The sequence below is a fragment of the Urocitellus parryii genome, chromosome 8, assembly GCF_045843805.1.
Source record: "Urocitellus parryii isolate mUroPar1 chromosome 8, mUroPar1.hap1, whole genome shotgun sequence".
In the NCBI taxonomy this organism is placed as follows: Eukaryota; Metazoa; Chordata; class Mammalia; order Rodentia; family Sciuridae; genus Urocitellus; species Urocitellus parryii.
The window spans coordinates 106,056,708-106,079,328 of NC_135538.1; the positions used below are offsets into that span (position 1 = coordinate 106,056,708).

General features: G+C 36.0%; 2 protein-coding genes across 3 annotated transcripts in view; one reads left to right on the top strand and one right to left on the bottom strand.

Annotated features, from left to right (window-relative positions):
* Positions 1–22,621, bottom strand: part of Runx2 (RUNX family transcription factor 2) — a 212,050-nt gene that overhangs the window by 150,511 nt on the left and 38,918 nt on the right. The window lies entirely within an intron of this gene.
* The window catches only part of Supt3h (SPT3 homolog, SAGA and STAGA complex component), a 458,422-nt gene continuing 449,865 nt past the window's right edge, over positions 14,065–22,621 (top strand). Inside the window, exon 1 of the mRNA XM_026394451.2 lies at positions 14,065–14,215. The gene's annotated coding sequence lies outside the window, so the exon portion shown is untranslated. The remainder of the gene's footprint in view (positions 14,216–22,621) is intronic.

Here is a 22,621-nt window from a genome sequence, read left to right on the forward strand (position 1 = left end):
GGTAATAGTTCATGTTTATTGAGCACTGCCGTAACCAGGCTATGTGCTAGAGCTTTACACAGATAGCCTCACCTACTCCTCACTATAATTCTATGTAACAAATATAATTAATAGGTGAGGAAACTGGGGTCTAATAAAGAGACTAAGTAACTTTCTCAAGTGTACATAGAAAGCATAAAGTCAGGCAATCTGACTCTACATCTTACCCTCATAACTACTACATTTTATTGCCATGTGTTCCAAATCCAGGGAGGCAGCTCAGTGGGACCCTTGGCAAAGTTTGAAGGGGAAAACCTCACACAGCCTGGATTTCCAAACCTGAATGTGAAACAATAAACACAAACCAAACATTCAAAATGTTTTAGGCACAATGCTAGGGCTTGATGTTAGTTGCCAATTAGGGAATACTAAGATGAGATGGGCTCTGTGCTTTTGAAGACCTTAGCAGGTTTGTGTGGTACTGGGATTTGAACCTGGGACTCGAACCTGGGACTCTCTATACCATGACTTTTTTATTTTTTATTTTGAAAGACAGAATTACTAAGTTGTCAAAGCTGGTCTTGAATTTGCAATCTTCTTGCCTCGGCCTTCTGAGTAGCTAAAGTAAAAGGCATATGCCACCAAGCCCAGATGCTTCAGTATTGATATTCTATTGTTTTGTCTTTAAATTCAAAGACAATTATACAACAATTATATTAAAAGTATATGTGCAATTCTTGCATAAAATTTAAATTGAGGGCTGAGGTTTTGGTAGAGTGCTTGCCTAGCACATGTGAGACACTGGGTCCATCTCAGCACTGCATAAAAATAAATAAACCAAATAAAGGTATTCAGTCTCTCTACAACTAAAAATATTTTTTCAAAATTTAAATTGAACTAGGCATGGTAGTGTGTGCCTATATTTCCAGCTACTAAGAGGCTGAGGCAGGAGGATTTCTTGAGCCCAGGAGTTGGGGCTAGCCTAAGCAATATAAAGAGATGGAAATCTAAAAAAAAAAGAAAAGAAAAGAAAATTGAATCTGAAATACTCATTGATAATTCTTTATTTTAGTTCCTTAAAGTATTATGTATCTAGCAAAAGATTTAAATAGACATTTCACCAAAGAAGGTATAAAAATGATTAATATGCCATTCTTTTTTTTTAAAGAGAGAGATAATTTTAATATTTATTCTTTTTAGTTTTCGGCGGACACAACATCTTTGTTTGTATGTGGTGCTGAGGATCCAACCCGGGCCGCATGCATGCCAGGCGAGTGTGCTACTGCTTGAGCCACATCCCCAGCCCCTAATATGCCATTCTTGAAATATTAATAATTATCACAAGTCTGGCATCAGTAGTCATTAGGGAAATTATTCCACAACCACCAATATGGATATAATCAGACAGACAATAATAAATGTTGACAAGGTCATGGAGAAATAGGAAACCTGAAATATTACTGGTGGGAATGTTAATGGTATAGCTACTTTGGGAAACAGTAGCATTATTTCTTTAAAAGTTAAACATAAATTTATCACATGACCCAGAAATTCTACTCTTAGGTTTATACTCAAGAGAAATGAAAATATACACCTACACAAAAAGTGTACAAAGTACACGTACCCATTATTCATAGCAGCAGCATTCATAATAGCCAAAACATATAAACAACCTAAATGTCCATATACTGGTGAATGGGCAAACAAAATGTGATATATCTATTTGATACTTATTGATATTTGACAATAAAAAAGAATGGAACTGACATGTATTACAAAATGGATGATCCTTGAGAACATTACACTAAGTGAAAGAAGCCAGACACAAATGACTATATTTTCACATGATTCTCTTCTTGTGAGATGTCCAGAATCAGCAAATACATAGAGACAGAAAATAGATTTGTGGTTGCCTAGGAGGGCTAAGAATGGGAGCCAAGATTAACTGGACATAATATAATTGAAGTGATAAAACATTTTAAATCTGGATTCTGGTGATGGTTGTTCAACTGAGTAAACTCACTAAAATCACTGAATTATAAAACCAAAGTAGGTGAGTTTATGTTATGCAATACCTTAAAAGGTTCTTTTAAATCCTAAAAAATATTATGTGGGTAAAATTCTCAAATGTTTTAGCTGTGAATGTGGGATATATTTCTGTTCTACACGATATTTATTTTGACAAATATATTCTATATAACATTTGTTAGAGAAGTTTCCTATACTAAATCTTTATAATTTCCTGTCACTAGATCATACCTATTTGGTGTAAATTCTATCTAAATTTTAAAGCACTTAATTAAGAAATATTTTCATAAAGCAAAGAATCATTATTAATATAGTATACTTAATTAATCTTTATATAACCAATTAACATTGAAAATGGTTATGTGGGGGCTGGGGTTGTGGCTCAGTGGTAGAGTGCTTGGCTAGCATGTGTGAGGCCCTGGGTTCGATCCTCAGCACCACATTAAAAAAAAAAAAAGATATTGTGTCCAACTACAACTAAAAAATAAATATTAAAAAATAAAAAAGAAAATGGTTATATGGTGCACAATATATTTTACATTCTATATTTAAATTTTTTTTTGTTTTAGTTGGAAATGGATGCAATACTTTTATTTTTATTTATTTGTTTTTAATATGATGCTAAGGATGAAACCAAGTCACACATGCTAGGCAAGCACTCTACCACTGAGCTACAACCCTAGCCCCACAATGCATTTTATATTCTTACTAGGACTGGAAGTGTAACTCAGTAGTAGGGCGCTTGCCTAAGAATGTGTGAGGCCCTGGGCTTATCCCCAGCACAATAAATAAATAAATAAATAAGAAAGAAAGATGCTCACTTTTATTGGTTATGATGTAAAGAACCACAGAAATTGCCTCCTTTTGCACTGAATTTTTGTGATAGCTTTTTCTATTCAAAATGTTTTTTTCATATATTCTTAATTTACCTTCCCTTTAAGTCTGTGTTTAGGAAGAATGGATTATTATATTCATTTTATAGATGAAGAAATCTGAACTCAGGGATGGGGGTATATCTCGGTGGTTAAGCAATTGCCTAGCATGTTTAAGGCCCTGGATTCAATTCTCAGTACTGCAGGAAAAAAGAAAAGAAAAAATAAAGAAACCAAATGTTATATTTCAGAGTAATTTTGGAATTTTTCTCCAAAGGATAGGCCCTCCTCTACTGTACAAACCTAATCTTTTTAGGCAGCATGGATTCCCAATCATCTCCTTTTCCCCTATGATTTTCATATCTCTATTTTAATTGTCTTTTCCTTTTTTTTTTCTGTGAGCTCTTTTTTAAGGGAAAAAAAGAAATCCACAACCAAGTCTTTCCATTTATGCAACTACCCCTTCCACCTTCCATCTTGTTCCTTTTAACTGCTGAACTTCTCAAGTGACATTTAACATAGTCACATTTATACACCCATCATAATGGAGACTTGATACATCACATTAAAAAAAATTGAACTCAGAAGTCACTTCTCAATTTCTTATCCTCTTTTAAGTTCCCCATGCTTTAAAATGTTTTTATAAAGCAAACAGTTCTTTTGTGAAGTGAATAAGCACATGATAATTTATGTGTCCCTAGTTGTTTAAAAGAAAGGCAGGAGCTATGATTTGGATAAACATTTTCCCAAGATCCATGTGCTAAAGGTTTGGTTCCTAGGGTGGTGGTATTGGGAGATACTGTGTACTGTAAGAAGAGGGGACATTATGGGAGGTCTTTTGGTCTCTGGGGGCATGTCCTTGAAGGGAATTATAAAATCCTGGCTCCTTTTTCTTCCTCTCTTTTGGTAAACAGTTTGCTCCACCACATACTCCCTGACCACTACCATCTGGTATGCCCAACAGAGGGCCAAAGCAGTGAGTCCACCCAATCTTAGACTGGAAGCTACAAAACTGTGAACCAAAATAAGCTTTTACTTTCTCTAAGTTAACTATCTCTGGTATTTTGTTATAGTGAAAAGCTGACAACAGAGAAGTGTTCCTGAATACATCTCAAGAGTGATATTCAGGTTGAGGAGTCTGCCTGCCTTAGGCAACAAACATATCACTGTTCCAAGTAACTCACTTTAACTTATAAGAGATATAGCATACAAATAAAAATGCCGAGTTACTGATTGACAATTAGAAAATACAACTGTGAGGTGTAATGTAACTTACTATTGGTCTGATTATCATATTATTTACAAGGAAGATATTGTTCATGGAAACCATCATATTATTCACGGAAGCCAAAAAAATCTAATGCTTTCTTTGTTGACAGAGAATCAGATTGAGGGGAGTTTGTTACTAATTTGAATTTTAAAATGATATTAGGACTCTGATAGCCTGACCGATATATTTTCTTATTTAACCTCCACCATATTGGCATGTACTACATAATACATTCTAATTGTGTTTATTCTATGTTTCATGACTAATTTCTCTTATTTCCATAATATTTTAATCATAATAAAGGTTTTCTGGCTTGGATCTATATTCCTATTGTAATCTATTAATTACTGATTGTACAAATTAACTTTCAGAGATTAGTTGTCTTCTTTTTGTGTGTGTGTGGTGCTAGGGATTGAACCCAGGGCAATGTGCATGTGAGGTGAGCACTCTACCAATTGAGCTATATTCCCAGCCCAGAGATTAGTCTTATCTGTGCATAATTTGGGAATATTTCATTGTTACTGTATAGATTACTACAAGTGTCTTTCATATATATATATATATATATATATATATATATATATATATATATATATATATATATATTCCAGGGTTTGAACTCAGGGGCACTTGACCACTGAGCCACAACCCCAGCCCTACTTTATATTTTATTTAGAGACAGGGTTTCCCTGAGTTGTTTAGTGCTTTGCTTTTGCTGAGGCTGGCCTGGAACTTGCAATCCTCCTGTCTCAGCCTCTGGAGCCACTGGGATGACAGGCTTGCACCACTGTGCCTGTGTGTCATATTTCTTTAAGCAAGGTACACCTGGTTAAATCAGCCTGATCACTCATGTGTATACTTGGCTGTAAAATAAATCTTTAAGATCTTTTTATATCATGAATGTGTTGAATTGTCCATTGTTTAGGACATTCAAGAACATTCCCCAGACCATGAAAGTAGTTCCAAATTAGGTTCCAAATACTTGAGCAATGGCAACATTGTTGGAACAATGAGAGTATAAAATGACTTTATTATTGATATGAAAATAAAAATTATAGTCATGATCATGTGTTCAATTAAAAAGAAACTACTGAACTCAGTCTGACTAATTTCAAGTTTCATTGATATTCATTTACTATTTGTTCACTTATTTTGTCATATGTTAGTACTTGCTGCAAGATAACCAGTAACAAGGGCCAAAAGTTTAAGAAAAATTTATGGGAGAATAACTTAAAATTGAGAAAATTTAATTCATAAACATTTTCCCCCATGAATTGAGAACGGATCATCATTATTTAGTTAGAATGAGATGACACCAGTGCTGGAGCATAATTTGAGAACTGCTATTAGAGGGTGAGTCATTGAATATTTCTGATGCAGTGAACAACAATTTCATTATTCTCTATTATAAATGTAAAAATTGAGCAGAGAGGGAGGCAAGATTTTTTTTTTCAGTATTTGCTTTGTAAAACTTGGAATAAAGGGATCTCTTTGTTCTGTTTTTAAAAATCTTGTATAACACCCATTTCCAGAGAGAAACCAGTAGGATTTTAAACATCCATAAGGATATTGTTTCAAGTAAATATGTTTTCTTGTAACATGGAAAACATTACTAAAAAATGATTAGGATGTGGTAGAATATCATAGTTTGTGCTTTATCAGTGCCTGATAGATGGGGAAGTCACAAATTCTACAGAAGCCCTAGTGCAAGGGGTTCTCAAAATCAGTGTATTTCAAAATTACCTGGAGAGCTTGTTAAGGCAGGTTGCTGAGCTCCACCCTCACAGTTTCTGATTCTGTGGGTGCTGGGCAGGACCCAAATGTTCATTTGTAACAAGAAGCAGATGCAGCAACTTACTTTGAGAACCACTGCTCTATACCTGGGTTAGCTGCAATTTAATGAGTCTCTGGTTCTCTCTCTCCCATTCCCCCTGAGTGGTTCAACCAACTTTTATCACCTCATTTGGGGTTGACCCTGTCATCCTTACTTTTTCAGTAAAATACAATTTCTCTCCTCTATTAGGAAAAATTGGTGTCATCAACTATGAATTGCTTCATCAATTCTTTTTCTTCCAGTCTCTCTTTTCCATTTTAGGGCTCATCCTAAATCTTGGATTCTTAGCCAAAAGGTTCCTTTGTCTTCCAGGTTTAATTCCATCCTGGCTTCCTAGTGATTCTGTCATTTGCTCTCTTCTATATTGAGAGTTCAAACTTCCCTCTCTACCATCTTCCCCAAAGCCTCCAAACAAGCTCAAATCTTGATCCTGAAAATCTTTTCCTTGGTCCTGAATATTTTCTTTTTCACAGATCAGTTCTTGGAAATAATAAGGCAATTGATTGTTCCACTTCCTTATCTACTCTCCTCCTTTGAAGTTATTATAGCCCAGATTTTATTCCTATACTTCTACTCAAGTAGTTTTACCAAAGGTCAGCTTGAACTGGCCCAAACAAATTCATACTAATTCTCATGTTAGTGTTATTAATATATTAATATTTTATTATGTCTTTGAAACTCTGCTTTCCTGGTCTTTGGAGACACTACTACCTTCTCAATGTCCTTTATAGACTCAGCCTGCCCCACTTGTTGAATGTGTTTCAGACCCAGTCTTTGAACTCACTTCACTATTCTATACATTCACTTTGGGGCATTTCGTGGTCTCCCTTGGCTTCAGTTATGCCCATGTAGATCCTCATGAGAATGTTTTCAGGCTGCATCTAGCAACAGGGCTGTTTCATATCTAAGTGACATGTGTAGAATAATATATGCTGTATGCTGGTGGTTCCTAAGTCTAAATGTTTACCTACTCTCCCAAACTGCAGATTGTGCTCTAGCTTCTATCCCCACCACTTTGAATATTTCAATTGGTTACTGGTGATGGCCACCTTGGGTTTTGTAGTTACCTTAAACACAACATGTCTAAAATTGCCTCTTGTAATATTCCTTGTTTTGATGAATGGTACTACCATCTACTCAGTAAGTCAGGAAACCTTGGAATTATCCTTGAGTTTCCTCTTTGGATAACTTCTATCTTTATATTTTACAAATAACTATGTCCTATAAAATTCAACTTCCTTAGTCTTCTGTCATCTTCTATTCTTTCCTACTCTGTTGACTTAGTTCTAGTCCATATCATTTCTTTCCTGAATTAGTAGCTCATTTGAATCTTTCATCCTTCTAAATTTTCTTGCACATTACTGCAACTTTCTTACAGGCAAATTTAACCATGTCATTGCATTTTAAAAAAATCATCCAAGGCTCCTCATTTTTATTAGATATATCCCAAATTCCTTAATAAAACACAAAATATTTTGTTGATCTGGTCCATGCTAAATTTTTAGTTCTCTTATACCCTGTGAGCCCATCACCCTGGACAAAACTTGCAATTAATTTCCTGTAACACACTGTGACTTTGCTAATGCTGCACCCTCTGCTTAAAATTAGCTGTGCCCCTATAGAAAAGCCATGACATACTTCCCAAGATAAGAGTTTGGGTTATCTTCTTAATGGTAATACCAATAATAATGAAAAACAACATTCATTAAGTGCTTACTATGTGTGAGCCTCATGTAATCCTCATAACAAGACTTTGAAATTCATTATTTTGTATTTATAGATGAAATCATTGAGACTTGGAGGGGCTTCCTTTCTTGACATCTTTTCCTGCTCTAGTCAACATGTAGGGCCCTCAAATAACCTCCCCAACTGTGTCTCTGTTATGATCTATACATAGAGAGCTGAAATAATTTGTACTACGGCTGATAATTTTGAAGGAAATTATTCCAGAATTGTTAAAGAAAATACATTAGTAAAATCCTAGTGCATGATGCAAACCTGTAATCTCAGTGACTCCAGAGGCTGAGGCAGGAGGATCATGAGTTCAAAGCTTCAGCAACTTAGCCAGTTCTAAGGAACTTAGTGACACCCTGTCTCAAAATACAAAATAAAAAGGGCTGGGGATGTGGCTCAGTGGTTGAGTGCTCCTTGGTTTAATCCCTAGTACCAAAAATTTTTTTAAATAAAAATATAGAAAGGGGTTGGGGTTGTGGTTCAGTGACCAAGTGCTTGAGGCACTGGCACACCACATAAAAATAAACAAAGTAAAGACATTGTATCCATGTACAACTAAAAAATAAAAAAAAATAGAAAAATACATTAATAAGATATTAGGTTGCTAATAAGTTATCAAAGACTGGAACTGCTAGAATGTAAAAAAAAAGATAACAGTATCAGACATAAATAGGAATATGTGAGTAGAAAATAGGAATATGTGAGTAGAAAAGAGCAGTAAACATTCAGTAGGAAGAAGATCGAAGGGCATTGTAGAGAAACATTTACTTTTGTGTTTCTGTGATGCTTCAAAACTTTAGTAAATCTAGTGCCCCATACAGAGTTTGGTGAAAATGCTTTTATGTAAAATCTAGGAACAGAGATACTTTCCACATTTGAGAGAATAAACTTTAATTCCCCAGATAAAGAAATCTTGTGTTGGGCATTAGGCTTGTAAATAGGTGGGATGGATCAAGCCAATATTAACCTAGAACTTAAAAGTCAGGAGATCTGCCAAGCATGGTAGTTCATGCCTATAATTCCAGCAGCTCAGGAGACTGAGGCAGGAAGATTGCAAATTCAAAGCCACCCTCAGCAATTTATCGAGGCCCTACACAACTCAGTGAGACCCTGTCTCTGAATAAAATATATATTAAAAAAAAAGGGATTGGGGATGTGGCTCAGCACTCCTGGTTCAATCCCTGGTACCAAAAAAAAAAAAAAAAAAAAAATACAAAGAGAGAGACAGAGAGAGAGAGAGAGAGAGAGAGAGAGAGAGAGAATATTAAGTTGTCATATTGATAAAATGCATTAAAAATATAAACATAAAAATTTTTAATAACTAAAAACTAGAAAACAATGACAACTACAAATCACAGAACACTTTCAATTTGTTAGGAATATTCCATTTAAATCCTAACAACTCTACCATGTAGGTATGTATGCTTATCCTTATTTTACAGTGGAGGACACTTATTTTCAAAGAGGTTGAATAACTTGTCCAGGTTACTATGGGTAATAAGTGACACCAAAGGCCATATTTTAATACTGTATCGACTGAATTAATGAGATTGTTTTAAATATATTCTGGAGTGAGAAAAATATAGCATAAGCTGCATCTGAAAAAATAAAGTAACTTGGTTAAACTTGTTGGTATAGTTCTCTGAACACTAACAACTGATCTAAGCACTACTTAGTCAAAATACATTTATTGCATCCAGATTCAGAGTGTGAATTAGGAATAGCAGGTTGTATTAGCCACACTGTGGTTTATTTCACATGGCACCAATTAATTTTTGGCCCTGTTTCCACGTGTACTAGAAAAGGAAGGCAGTTATTTGAATAATTCACTGAAACACATCCAGTTTTACATTTAAAAACTTTACTGAAAATACTCTAAGGAACTGGAAGTTTTCATATATTTATCTCTGAGTAAACTGAGTTCTCCAAATTGCTTTTAGGTATTGATAGATCCCCAACATTTCCTTTAAAAATTCTTTTTTATTTAAAAAAAAAAGGATAGTTAGCTTTTCTCACATTTTCTTAAAAGAAAAGTAAAATATTCCTTGATATATACTAGGCAGGTCTAAATGAGCTTCTATTATACAAAAAGGATCAGAAATTAAGTAATTATTAAATGTTACAAATCTAAATGTTCTTTCATTTTCTTATCTGTGATGGCAAAAACACTAAAGATTACACAAATGTATTTAACTAGTACATTTATTCCCCAAACTGAATTGTTTTTTTCTTTTTAAACTTTTATTTATTTTATGTGGTGCTGAGGTTCAAACCTAAGACCTCACAGGTGCTACGCAAGTGCTCTACCACCGAGCTACAACCCCAGCCCCACAAACTCAATTCTTGATTGCTTATATTAACCCAACATAGTCCACATCCAGACTTACCCATCTCTGCTAATATAGGCAAATTCATTTTTCCATTTTCTCAGACCATTTGATCATCTTTGATTTCTCTATTTTTCTAGAACCCCAAATCCATTATGTCATCAAATCATTTTCAAAATATATCCAGAACCCAGCTTTGTCTCAAAGACTTTACAACTCTAGGACAAGATACCATCAATTTTTTTTTTCTCGGCCTGGGATACTGCAATAAGACCTCTGTCACTCTGCACACTATTTTCAATTCAGCAATCAGAGTAAGCATTTTAAAGTCTAAATCACATGATGTCAGTCCTCTGCCAAAATCTTTCCAGGCCCAGGCACATAAGATCTTCTACTCCATGACTTCCTAGTACTCCTCTCACCTCTTATAATTTTCTTCCTGGGTCAATCTTTGTCTGATAAAATGTCCTCCTGGCAATTCTTTAAACTTTACAGAATTGTCCCTACCTCAGAGACATGATATAGGTTGTTCTTTGCTGTCTGGAATACTTTCTTCAGTTATTTGTACTTTCCCAAACCCTTATTTAAATACCACTTTCTCAGTGAGGCCTACCCCACATGCCCAATTTAAAATTACAACTCTTCCATTTCACTTGTGCTTTATTTCACTCCATATCACTGGTTTTACAATTTTTCCCCCTCATAAGGCTCACTGTCTTATAACATATTATCTAACGCAGGTATTTATTTTATTGTCTAATTCCTTCTATTGGAATGAGTTCAATAATGGCCTGGATTCATGTCTCTTATTCACTGCTATATCTGCAGCTTCTAAAATATGTCAGGAACATCGTAAACCCACAATAAATATTTGTTGAAATGTAAAGTTGTTTGTTTCTAACATAAGAATCTTAGATATTGGATTCCACGGGAATGGGAATAATTAAGTTCCCATGTGCCTACAGAGTTCAAGGGCTTTTTGAAATCCTGATATTCTGATTCCCTTCCCATTCTTACTCTTAAAAACACAAACTGCTTTCTTAGAAGCCAAATGCTAATCTTAAAATATACTGGAGTGTTAAAACTACAAGAGGTTAATGATGATTATAGTCTCATAAGTTACCTTAGTTCTCTCTTTCCCCCCCAGTGCTATGGATTGAACTCAGGGCTTTGTGCATGCTAGGCAAGTAGCACTGCAATTCTTAACATTTCTTTTCTCAACATTGTGTTGCTCTTCCTGCTTTGAAATATGAGAATATAATTGGAAGGTATAGGAAGTAATTTAATTGCACATGAATAATTTTGTGATCCCCACCACCTCTATATGTCAATAAATTTGATTTTTTTTTCATGTTGGTTTTTATTTTGAAATGAATACATCAGTTGAAAATCCAGGTCAGCCTAAAGCAAGAGTTCTGCATATTCACATAATTTTTGGTAGTATAAATGCTATCATTATTCTGTACAACTTTAGAATCCATCTTTGGCCATTCCTATATTAAAGGGGAATAGAATTTCAGGACTGCAAGTTTTTTAGCTCATTTGGTTCAATCACCTCATTCTACAGATATGAAAACTGAGGCTTATAGACTTGCCCAAGTACCACACAACTGTATGCTTTTTTTTGGTCAGAAAAGGTCGCTCTAAAAATAAAACAAGATTTGAGATTATAATTGAAAAATAGTTCTCAATGTTAGAAAATTAGATGAATATAGTAACAAATGCTATTTAAAATTCGAAGTAATGTGCAATTCTACCAGTTTACTTCCATCATGACAACTTCAGTATTACAAAACTAAGGCAAATGTAGCAATGGATAAAATAATTGATAAATATTAATAAAGTTTCCATAGGCATCCTAACAAATGAGTCCTGACTCACAAGAGAGTAAAAATTTGCAGGCCACTTGAAGCAAACTATCCCCATTGTATCCACAAGTGAAGAAACCACTTTATTACAGAGATGGTTGCAAATCAGCCACAGCTTGTGCTGTTCTTTAGAGAATGACAGCAGCTTTTGTTACTTAATCCAATAATTTTTATGAAGCCAAAGGACCTTTTTACTTAGATTCGTGGACTTTTCTCTCTGTATAGGTGACTCTTATATGAAGGTTATCATTCCAGAGGAATGTAAATATCTATGCTAACACTGTTTCATATTCCTTTAGTGACTTTGTTCAAGATATAGGGACATTTTTTGTGGTGTGATGAATTAATCCACTTGGTCTCCTGATGTGTTTCCTCATCAAACTCTTAACTTCAGCAACAGTTTTATTGCTTGAGTTTTGTTATAATTAAGATATTCTAGTAATGTTGATAGTTTAGGATATTTGACACTAGTATAATAGAAAGTAATTTTGCACCACTGTGGACAACAATGTCTCAAACTACAAGCAAAACTGTGGCTAAATCAAACTCTGAAAACCAAATTTGTACAGATTACAGGAAGTAGAGGCACTAAGGTAATTCAAGAGACTTAAAGCCATGATCTCTGCCAACAGTATAATTCAAAATGTCCTAAGAATGAATTTTTAAGCTCTCTGTACCAAGGCCTTAGCTCAGTTTTCTTTCTCCATGTTCCACTTTCATTAACTCCAGTTGTATGTGATCATAGGGGAGTAAAAAATCAGTAGCCTGACAGTAAGATATGTATTCTAGTCTGATAAGCTAAGTAAAATCTGATTTCCATGATGCTGGTAAAACTCCCATGCACCGGTTACTACATACAGCAATATTAACTGAACATAATTTTAATTAAGATAATCTGCTTGGAGTTATATTTCTTTCAGTATAATTTTTCTCTTGACTATTTTCTTGGCAATGTATTAAACATCTTTTCAACTATTTTATATAAATTAGTCTCCCTTTTTAAGAAGTTAGGACAATTCTGTTGCTTTCTATTGTACTGCACTGCCTAGCAGGAACTGATTCTGGATTTACATATTTTTCTGAACTTTCATAACCTGTAAATATTTGTTTTTCCCAAGTTTTAAGGATTTGGCAAATATCAAAGTGCTCGAGCGATTGAAAGGAACCAAACGCAAAATGCATAGATAATCCAACTACAATTCATAGAGGAAATAACCAAATAAATCACTATTTTAAACAACATAAGCAAATAGGAGAAAGGGATTATTTCAGAACGTAGTATTCATAGGCAAGAAAATAAATGAAGCAGTAATGCTTGCAAAGACCTGGTAAAGGTTAACAGTTGAATTTCTATTAAATATTTCATAATATGTGACATGTAGGAATGGATGTGAGCATGGATAATCGGTTTTCTTTCCTAAGCAACTGAAAATATTACAAATATAAATAAGAATCTAAATGTTCCAAAGAGTGAAAACAGCCAAAATCATTGTCTTATAACTGTACTATTTAAAGATTTTCATCTCTAGCCAAAAATCGGGAGAGAAGACTGTTATTGAGTTTTGGGGCCTTCCAAGAAGCTGGGGCAATGGGAAGACCCCTTCTCCAAATCCTGATTCCTGCTACCAAGGCTTAAATTGCTTCTTAGAAAAGAAAACATGTGGGGATCAGCACAGTGGGCCCATTTTACAGAATTATTCTCTTAACCTCATGTTCCCACCATTCCCACCATTCTTGAAGAGAGCACTGTGTTGGCCCCTTTGGGTTCTAGAGTGGAAAACAAACTCCTTATGTAGGTGACGGAATCCTTCAGGAACGCTGGCTCTCCCACGCCAGGCCCACTCCTAAGGCCTTCAAGCCCCGATAGCGTACACCTTTTGGCTCCCATCTCAGTTCCAAACCACTGGCGACCAGAGGCCCGTAGAGCGACTTGGCACTGCACACTTCGGGCTCTCTGGCAACACAGCGCCCCGCCCCCGGGAGCCTGGCGGAAGTAGCTTGCTCAGGACGGAGGCCGCGCGTCACCTGGCTCAGTGCGCATGCGCCCGCGCCGCCAGGAGTGGGGGCGCCGATATCGTTACCAACGCAGTCTCGCCCACCCCCGCCCCGCCGAGTGGAGCTCCCGCCATCTTGCCCCGCCCCCCCATAGCCCAGTCACCTTTTCCCTTTCTACACTCTCTGTCCCCCACTCCGTCCCGTTTCAATCGTGTCCCAGGCCTCAGCAGCAGAAACCGCGCCATCTCTACCCCTACATTCTCCACGCGGGACGCGCAGCCGTGCCTACAAGTGTCCTTAAAGCAGAGGTTGTAGGGAGTGTGGGGAGCGGTGGGGAGCGGGGAAGAGGTCAAGGGACGCGATGGGCGCCGCGCGCGGAGCCCGGCGTTTCGCGCTCGCGTGCATGCCCCGCCCTGGCCCCGGCTGCTGGCGAGCAATTGGCGTGTCCGCCCGGGGGCTGCCAAGCGGGCGGCTGTGTGCGGCGCCGGCCCAGCGCGGCGCCTGGGTTCCCTGCGGTTGTGGGGTTGACTCCTGACTCCTCCCCGTTGGCCGGTGGGCGTGGGGCTCGCCTAGCTGGGCCGGCGAGCCGTGGCGGTGCTGGGCTCTACGCTAAGAGGCGCCCTCGCGGGTGTTTTAGGGAGTGCTGGGGGAGCGGGGCTCTGGAGGAAGAGGTCGCAGCATGGCCCGGTGGAGGGAGACTTCGGAGAGCTTTACTCCTCGTGTAGCGCCCAGAAAGGAAAAGCTCCACCGTTCTAGATGAAATGAGCCCACATCTGTGACCACCGGGGAAATTATGTAGCCTGTCTTTGCCTCGGTTTCGGGGTCTGTGAAATGGGGATTGTAATAGCTTAGTTTAAAATGGTGAGGTTTCTAGAACAGTGTTTGGCACTACTCAGTATGACAGCTATGATGGTTTTGATCTCCATGTTTCAATAGTTCAGAAAGACTGATTCTTATTTTCTCAGTTAAATATCAGGACACTTGGCTGACAAATGAGACTGAAGTTGTGGTATAGTACCTAAAAGAGCATCCTGGACACGGTGCTATTATTCTACACGTGAATAAATTAGCATATCTCGGGAGATAGAAACTTTACGTTATTCTGAAGAAGTTGAGTATATATTTATCTGGGAGGAGAAGACCTCTGCAAAGATGTTCTTGAAGAAGGAACTGGTGGAATTTCTGGAATGTTCCAAATAGGCTGAGTTTGACCTGCTGTGAGGAATAATTATTTGATAGTATTCTGCAAAACCAGAATGCACTTTTTTGTGTGCAGTTGCATTTTTCTTGTCTCAGGATATTCAAGCAAAGTGTTATAAGTCTAAAGGCACACTGCCCAATAGAACTTTCTGCCATAACGGAAATACAATGCAATGTTATTTAATCTTTGTGGTCTCATTATGATAGCTACTAGGCACCAGTTGAAACTGAGCACTTGAAGTGTGGAAAGTGCCACTGAGGAACTTTTTTTTTCTTTTTTTAAGATTTAAAATTATTTTTTTCTACATTTAAAAATTTATTTATTTTAGAGGAACTTAATTTTAAATTTTATTTATTAATAAATTAATTCCAATTTAAACAGCTGTATATGACTACTGGATACTGCTTGTGATAGTGAAGGTCTAAAATTTTGACAGCCCTTCTAATTTTTGTTTTGGTTGAGTTTTAAATCAGAAAAACCAGGTCTTGTAACATTTATTTTCTTAAGTATCATCATACATATATTCAAATAATGCTTTTAACTCAAATACTATAGTTCAAATCATTGGTCTGTTAGTATATATTTATCTTTGACAATTAAAGCAAAGGATTCTTTGGACTCCTAGCTTGTAAAACGACTGCAGGATTTAGTTGGCGAGGCCTAACAATGCTAACTAGAATCATTGTTATACTATATTGTGATCATGGGTTTCCATCAACTTTTATAATTTTGGTTATTTTCTTTAAAGCTTTTTCCATTTGAAAGATTTTTTTTTGGTGTTTTTAACCTTTTGTTTAATAAAGCAGTTTGATAAATTATAGTAGTTTGAAAATGGAAAATTTTCCATTATCATTTGCAAATTGGGACATTTGAAAAGAAGTTTTATTATTTGTGTTCAAAACTTGGATACGTGAAATTTGTCGATAGATCTTTCAAAGATTCTTTGAAATATGTGTTTTTCAGCACATAAAATATAAAAATAAAACATTTAATTTTTTTTTTTGGTTGCGCTGGAATAGAACCTGGAACTCCCAAATGCTAAGCATGCTTTCTACCTACCACTGAGCTACCCCCAACCTCTGAAAATAAAACTTAAAGAACCCCAAAAAACAAAACAAAAACTACAGATAGCAACCTTAACTCTGGCCTGATGCCTGTACAATGACGCCTTTTTTCTCAAGGTTGAAGATAGTTGGTAGATCTGGAACAATAACTTAAAACTCATGAATTAAGTCATATGCAGAGAATAGTTCATAACATACTAATCAAAATGGGTTCTTATGTAGGGTGGCCCTATACTTTAATGCTTCTGGGAAGCCATGTTTGTTCTAGTATAGTTATTAATAGAACCTTTTCCACTATCAAAAATGTCTCATTTGGGGTCGGGGTGTTGGTTCAGTAGTAGAGCTCCTGCCTAGCATGCATGAGGCACTGGGTTCATCCCCGGCACCTCATAAAAATAAACAAAATAAAGGTATTGTGTCTATCTACAACTAAAAAAAATAGTAAAAAAATGTCTCATTTGGAACTAAATAATAATATGGTCACCATATTTTCAGGCATGTTGAAATCCATAATATATAATTTTAGAGAAATTAACCATACTGCCATTTCAGAAATATTACTACTTCTAAAACAGTAACAGTTACTGCTTTTGTTTTTAAGTAATAGATGAGACACTTGGAATAAGGCCAGCAAGTTACTTGTCCATTTCAGGCACTGGTAATTTTAAGATTTTGTTTTGGATAGAAATCTTAAGTAGGTTGATTTTTGATTCTTGGAGTGGGGGGATCTGTTGTTGTAGGGGACTACAAAGAAAGTCTCTCTCAGTCAAATCAGAAGATTGAGAATTTGTATTGAAATAACATCTGTTTTGTTTTATGGTGACGTTGAATAGTGAAATCCGAAATCTGCTTGCTGTGTGTTAGAATGTTAAAGAATTTGCTTAGAGTTGTTTACATAAATAATGAGAAATAATTCAGACAAATGCATTATTGTATTAATTGAATTTGTACTGTAGTGGATAAAGTATTTTACTGAGTCAGGCACGCCTAGTTTGAGTCTTTGTTCAGTTACTTAATAATGATGTGATTTGGGGCAAGTTATTTAATTTTTCTAAAAAGCCTCAGTTTTTTTATTTATAAAATGAAGATAGTAATAGCACCCACTTCCTGACTTATAAGAGATAAATGAGATGCAACTTTATAAATATTAGCAATTATAGCCTTACGTTTGATCTTGAAGAGACACTAATATTCTGAGATGCACTGTGGATTGATGAAAAGAACACTTAAAATGAATTAAAAAAAAAAACTAGCTTTTGTCCTTTCTACCATATTCTCTTTGCCACTTTAGTTAAGGTATTTCACTTTTCTGAGCCTCAGTTGCCTCTTCAGTAAAATGAAATTAGTACTTCTTTCCATTCTCGCCAAAAGATTGTTGGTGAGCATCCAATAAGATTTATATTTAGCTGAGCGTGGTGACACGTGTAATCCCAGTGTCTTGAGAGGCTGAGGCAGGAGGATCGCAAGTTCAAAGCCAGCCTCAGAAATTTAGGAAGGCCCTAAGCAACTTAGTGAGATCCTGTCTCTAAATAAAATTTAAAAAGGACTGGGGATGTGGTGCAGTGGTTAAGTGCCCCTGGGTTCAATTCCTGGTACGTGCGCGCACGCGAACACACACACACACACACACACACACACACACACACAACACACACATACATTTATAAATTGTAGTCTTATTTTATTGACATTTTTATGTTTATTTTATTTCATCTTGTCAACCTAGTACCCCTGGCCATAAAGACTGACTCTAAATCTGTAAAAATTGTATATTTTGTGTAAGAGCATAAGTAGTATATAAAATGGCACTATTACTGCAAACTTTTTTCCCCCCAGACAATACTGTTGAGTCATTGCAGTGGTGCTTTATTGAGCTGGTTACAACTCTGTACACAGTATTAGCAACTCTACTAATATTGCTAAGACAGAACCAACCTTTTTCTTGGGCACTTGATGTGTTTCATGGAATTTGCTGAAAATACTTTCCCTGTATTTATTTATCCAGGCATGTAAATTTTATCTAATGATACCAATGATGCTCTTTCTTTCTAGAACGGGTTTGTCAGGTGTGTGTTTTTTAAGTATATATATATTTTTTAGTTGTACACAATACCTTTATTTTATTTATTTTTATGTGGTGCTGAGGATCGAACCCAGGGCCTCGCCCGTGCTAGGTGAGCACTTTACCGCTGAGCCACAACCCCAGCCCTTGTCAGGTGTTTTTGCACTCTAGTACTGGCCATGATAATATTTGGCTGATAGTTATTGAATGTTTAAGGTTAAATAAAGATAATGAACATTAAAAAATCATGTTATTTGGCATATGGTATGTGATCATTACTGAAAAAGTGCTGTATTCATTGAATTCAGAGGACAGTATATAGAAATAAGTTCTTTAATATTTGCATAATAAACTAAAGTATTAACAAATGTAAATTATTTAAACTATCTTGACTTGTACTTTGCTATTTTAAATGGTGTAGCTGTTTCTGACTGAATCCTATATATTTTAACTTTATTCATATATCTTCTTTTTTAAAAAATATATATTTTTTTAGTTGCAGTTGGACACAAAATGTTTATTTTATTTATTTATTTTTATGTGGTGCTGAGGATTGAACCTAGGGCCCCGTATATGCAAGGCAAGTGCTCTACTGCTGAGCCACAACCCTAGTCCTTAAACAACTTTTTTAGACATGAGGGAATTGAGGCAGAGAGGTGACATGACTTGCTCAAAGTCAGATGGTAATGGATAGAGCCTGTGTTTGAACCCCATAACCCTCCTCTTGACTGCTGCATTGTGGTTCTATTTAGGTAGATATTTCACAACAAAATTTCCTATGACAAATTGTGGCAGTCTTGTGAGTTGTGATAAACTTTTTTTTTTTTTTTTTTTTTTAATTTTATGTTTCTTGTTGGATGGTAGAAAGAACTCTGGACTACAAGTCAGCGGGACCTTAGTTTTAGTCCCGACTTGTATTGCTAAATAGTGGTGTGTCCTTGGGCACTTCAAGAAACTTCAATCAGAATGGCAATCATCAAGAATAAAAGTAAGGGGCAGGAGTTGTGGCTCAGTGACAGAGCGCTTGCCTAGCATGTGTGAGGCACTGGGTTCGATCCTCAGCACCACATAAAAATAAATAAAAAATAAAGTACATCAACAACTTAAAAAAACATACAAGTAACAATAAATGTTGGTGAGGATGTGGAGAGGAAAGGTACTCTCATACATTGTTGGTGGGACTGCAAATTGTTGCAACCACCATGGAAAGCAGTATGAAAATTCCTTAGAAAACTTGGATTGGAACCGCTGTTTGACTCAGTGGTTATCAATATCTAAAGGACTTAAAAACAGCATAATACAGTGATGCAGCCACATCAATATACTAGATATGGAAGTTTTGTGATACTTTGTACATTTTTAAAAATTTCATTCTCAGTAATTGACCATTTGGTATTATTTTTCACATTTGTAGAAATTTAGGTTATGCTATAACTTGAGTTTAAAAAAAAACAACAGAATTGATGTGCCGTGTATAATAGTGTTGCTGTAACCATAATTGTTTCCTACCTTTGGGGTTTTATGAAAATATTCCAATTGTGAAAATTTATTTTATTATGTGAGATTTTCAGACTGGATGATTAGAATTGAGACTGTATGGGTTTACAAAATTAGTGTATAGGTTTGAATTAATTTTTCTTAGCAGTGATGTAACAGGAAATGAAAAATTCCATTTTTATTATCTGATAAATTCCACTAATTAATGGATTGATTGCTAGATTTCACAGTCTAGATTTTGCTTTGAGGGTGCAGAAACTAGTAATAATGAGATTCTTAAGTCTTTGATGTCTTCTAAGCTTAAAGATGTTTCTCATGGTAGCTCTTCAAAATATGATCTCTAGATGGAAACCCAGTGTCATGTTCCTTGCATTTTGTTTGATTCATTTTTTTGTGTTTACAACAAGTAACAATTTTTTTTGGGGGGGTGGCGGCGGTATTTTCTCTGGAAAGAAGTATATCCTAAATTCCATTGCTGTAAATTAAAAAATGCTGTTTTTTTTTCCTTTGAAATGGGATTTTACAGGTGTGACATAGTATTGGCTATTGGTCAGTGATCAGGTTTACATAGTATTAATCAGAAATGAACTTCTTCTTGGGTTCACATTTAAGCTGTGGCATGTTGAAATAATCTTGATCCCAATCTGCACATCTGAATTCATTTTGTAAAATATGGCAAACAGCTGCATTTCAATTGAAAGCTGAAACAACTGTAGGACATTAACCCATTGAGAAGATTACAGTAGGTTTTCAGTTCCATGTTAACTGTATTTATTAGAGAAAATTGACTTGAGTGCTTCTGCTTTTAACAGACTTTTTTAATGTCTGGAAGAAAGGAAATAAAGCATTGAAATGATAGGACTTTGATGTGTAAAGAAGTTAATGTCTAAAGAAGTTAATTATCTAAATCATCAAACAGAATATATGGGTATGGGAAATAATTATTTTAAAAAGTCTAATGAGCTATCAGTTCATCATGTCAAGAGAAATGTTATTCACCTGTTTGATTTAAAAATTAAATAACTTGACTGTAAAAGGATGATCATGGTTATTATAAACTAGGACTGGGATCCTTTACCTCTTACCAATAAATACCCTTGATGTGAAACATTCACAGTAGGGAGACAACTGAAGAAAGCTGTGTGTGTGTTTTGTGGTGCTGGGGTTTCCTTGCATGCTAGGCAAGCACTCTATTATTGAGCCACATCCCCGGCTCAGAGCTGTGGTCTTAATATCAGTTTACTTTATGAAGTATCTCCTCTTCACAGAGGGTTGAAGCAGGGTGACTTGATTTTAAATGTAAAAGGGGCAGATTGGTCCAGCAATGTCTCAGTGAAGTTTTGGTCATAGGATAATTCTACAGAATAGCATATATATCAAATGTGGTATGAGTCAACTTAAATCATAACTGTTTTGGAGACTGGAGTTAATATGTAATGTTGAGTTTAATGTTTTCTACTAAATGTCACTGTCAGCTTTGTGTTGGGACAACAGGGGAACATATTCTGAGGTCCTTGAGAAATGCAGGCCTTCCCCCCCCCCCCCCCACATTGTCTTATTTCTTTTGGACTGTTCGTGGAAGTCCTTAGTTTCCTACCTATTTTTGCCCAATTCTGGACTGGTGATGTCTTTTTTTTTTTTGGCCCAGGTTTCAACAGGTAATGTTTCTTTTCCTGTAAGTTGTCTGGTAATAACTCCAGAACTTGACCTCTTAGATATTTTCTAATATCATATTCTTTTAAAAAGTCTTTATGAAAAATTAGAAAAAAAATTAGGGTTAAAAAAGTGATATTCTTTCTTGCATTAGATTCGTCATATATTGTGGAATTCTGGACTTTAAGTTTAATTTGAGTGGAATATTTTTTTTCTCTTTCTTTGGCCCTTGTTCTGTGCCTAGTGGTTTTGTCTGGGCCCTCAGATGAGGCCAGAAAGGTCAGTGTGCTGCTTGTCTTAGCTCTTTGTCCTGTTGCTTCTTCAGAATTGAAGCACAGAGAAATTAAGTCACTTGTCCACACTTGTGGCAAGGTAGCAGAGCTGGCAAATCAAACTTAGGCAGTCTGCCTTTGAGGCCAGACATTGACTAGATTTCTTCCATACATCCTATTTAACTTCACTTACCCTTTAGGTGAAATATGTTTTCTTTCATTATATTGAATTTGATCAGCTCAAGAGAGCCTCAGGGTACTACCCACTCTTGCCATTCTATAACAACTCAGGAACTACACTTGGGCAAGCTAAATCAGTGACAAGTCTAGCTTGAACTGGTTTCTTGAGATTTGCAGAACTGAAAAGCATCTTCAGATGTGTAAGCCATTTGTTCCACAAACCTCCACTTGTGGGGCTGGGATTGCACCTCAGTGATAGAGCATTATTAGCCTAGCATATGTGAGGCACTGGGTTCCATTTTCAGCACTGCATATAAATAAATGAATAAAATAAAGGCCAATGAATGTCTAAAAAAAAATGAAAAAAAAAAAAACCTACCTGTGAAAAGGTGCTTATCAGTCTGGTGTTTCCCCATCTCCTATTTAAACTGACCCTAAACCAACCCCCTGGGCAAGATGATCCTTTAAGTTGCCATCTCAGCTCATTTAGTTAATCCATAAGAAGGTCTTTCTCTACCACTGCCTTGTCTCCTGAATGAGTGAGTCTTTTGTCTGGTAACAATTCCAGAACTTGCCTTCTTAGACAACATTTAAAGTTCCAGGTGCTATTTTATGGTATGTTCTGATTTTTTTTTGTCCCTTAGAGTCTGTTTTTATTTTAAAGAAAATTACAATATTGCAAAGTTTACATCAACTTTATATGAAATGATATTAAACTCAATTGTATAGTAGTTGAACTTTTACCTACTTTCATTGTGGTGCTGAGGATTGAACCCAGTGCCTCG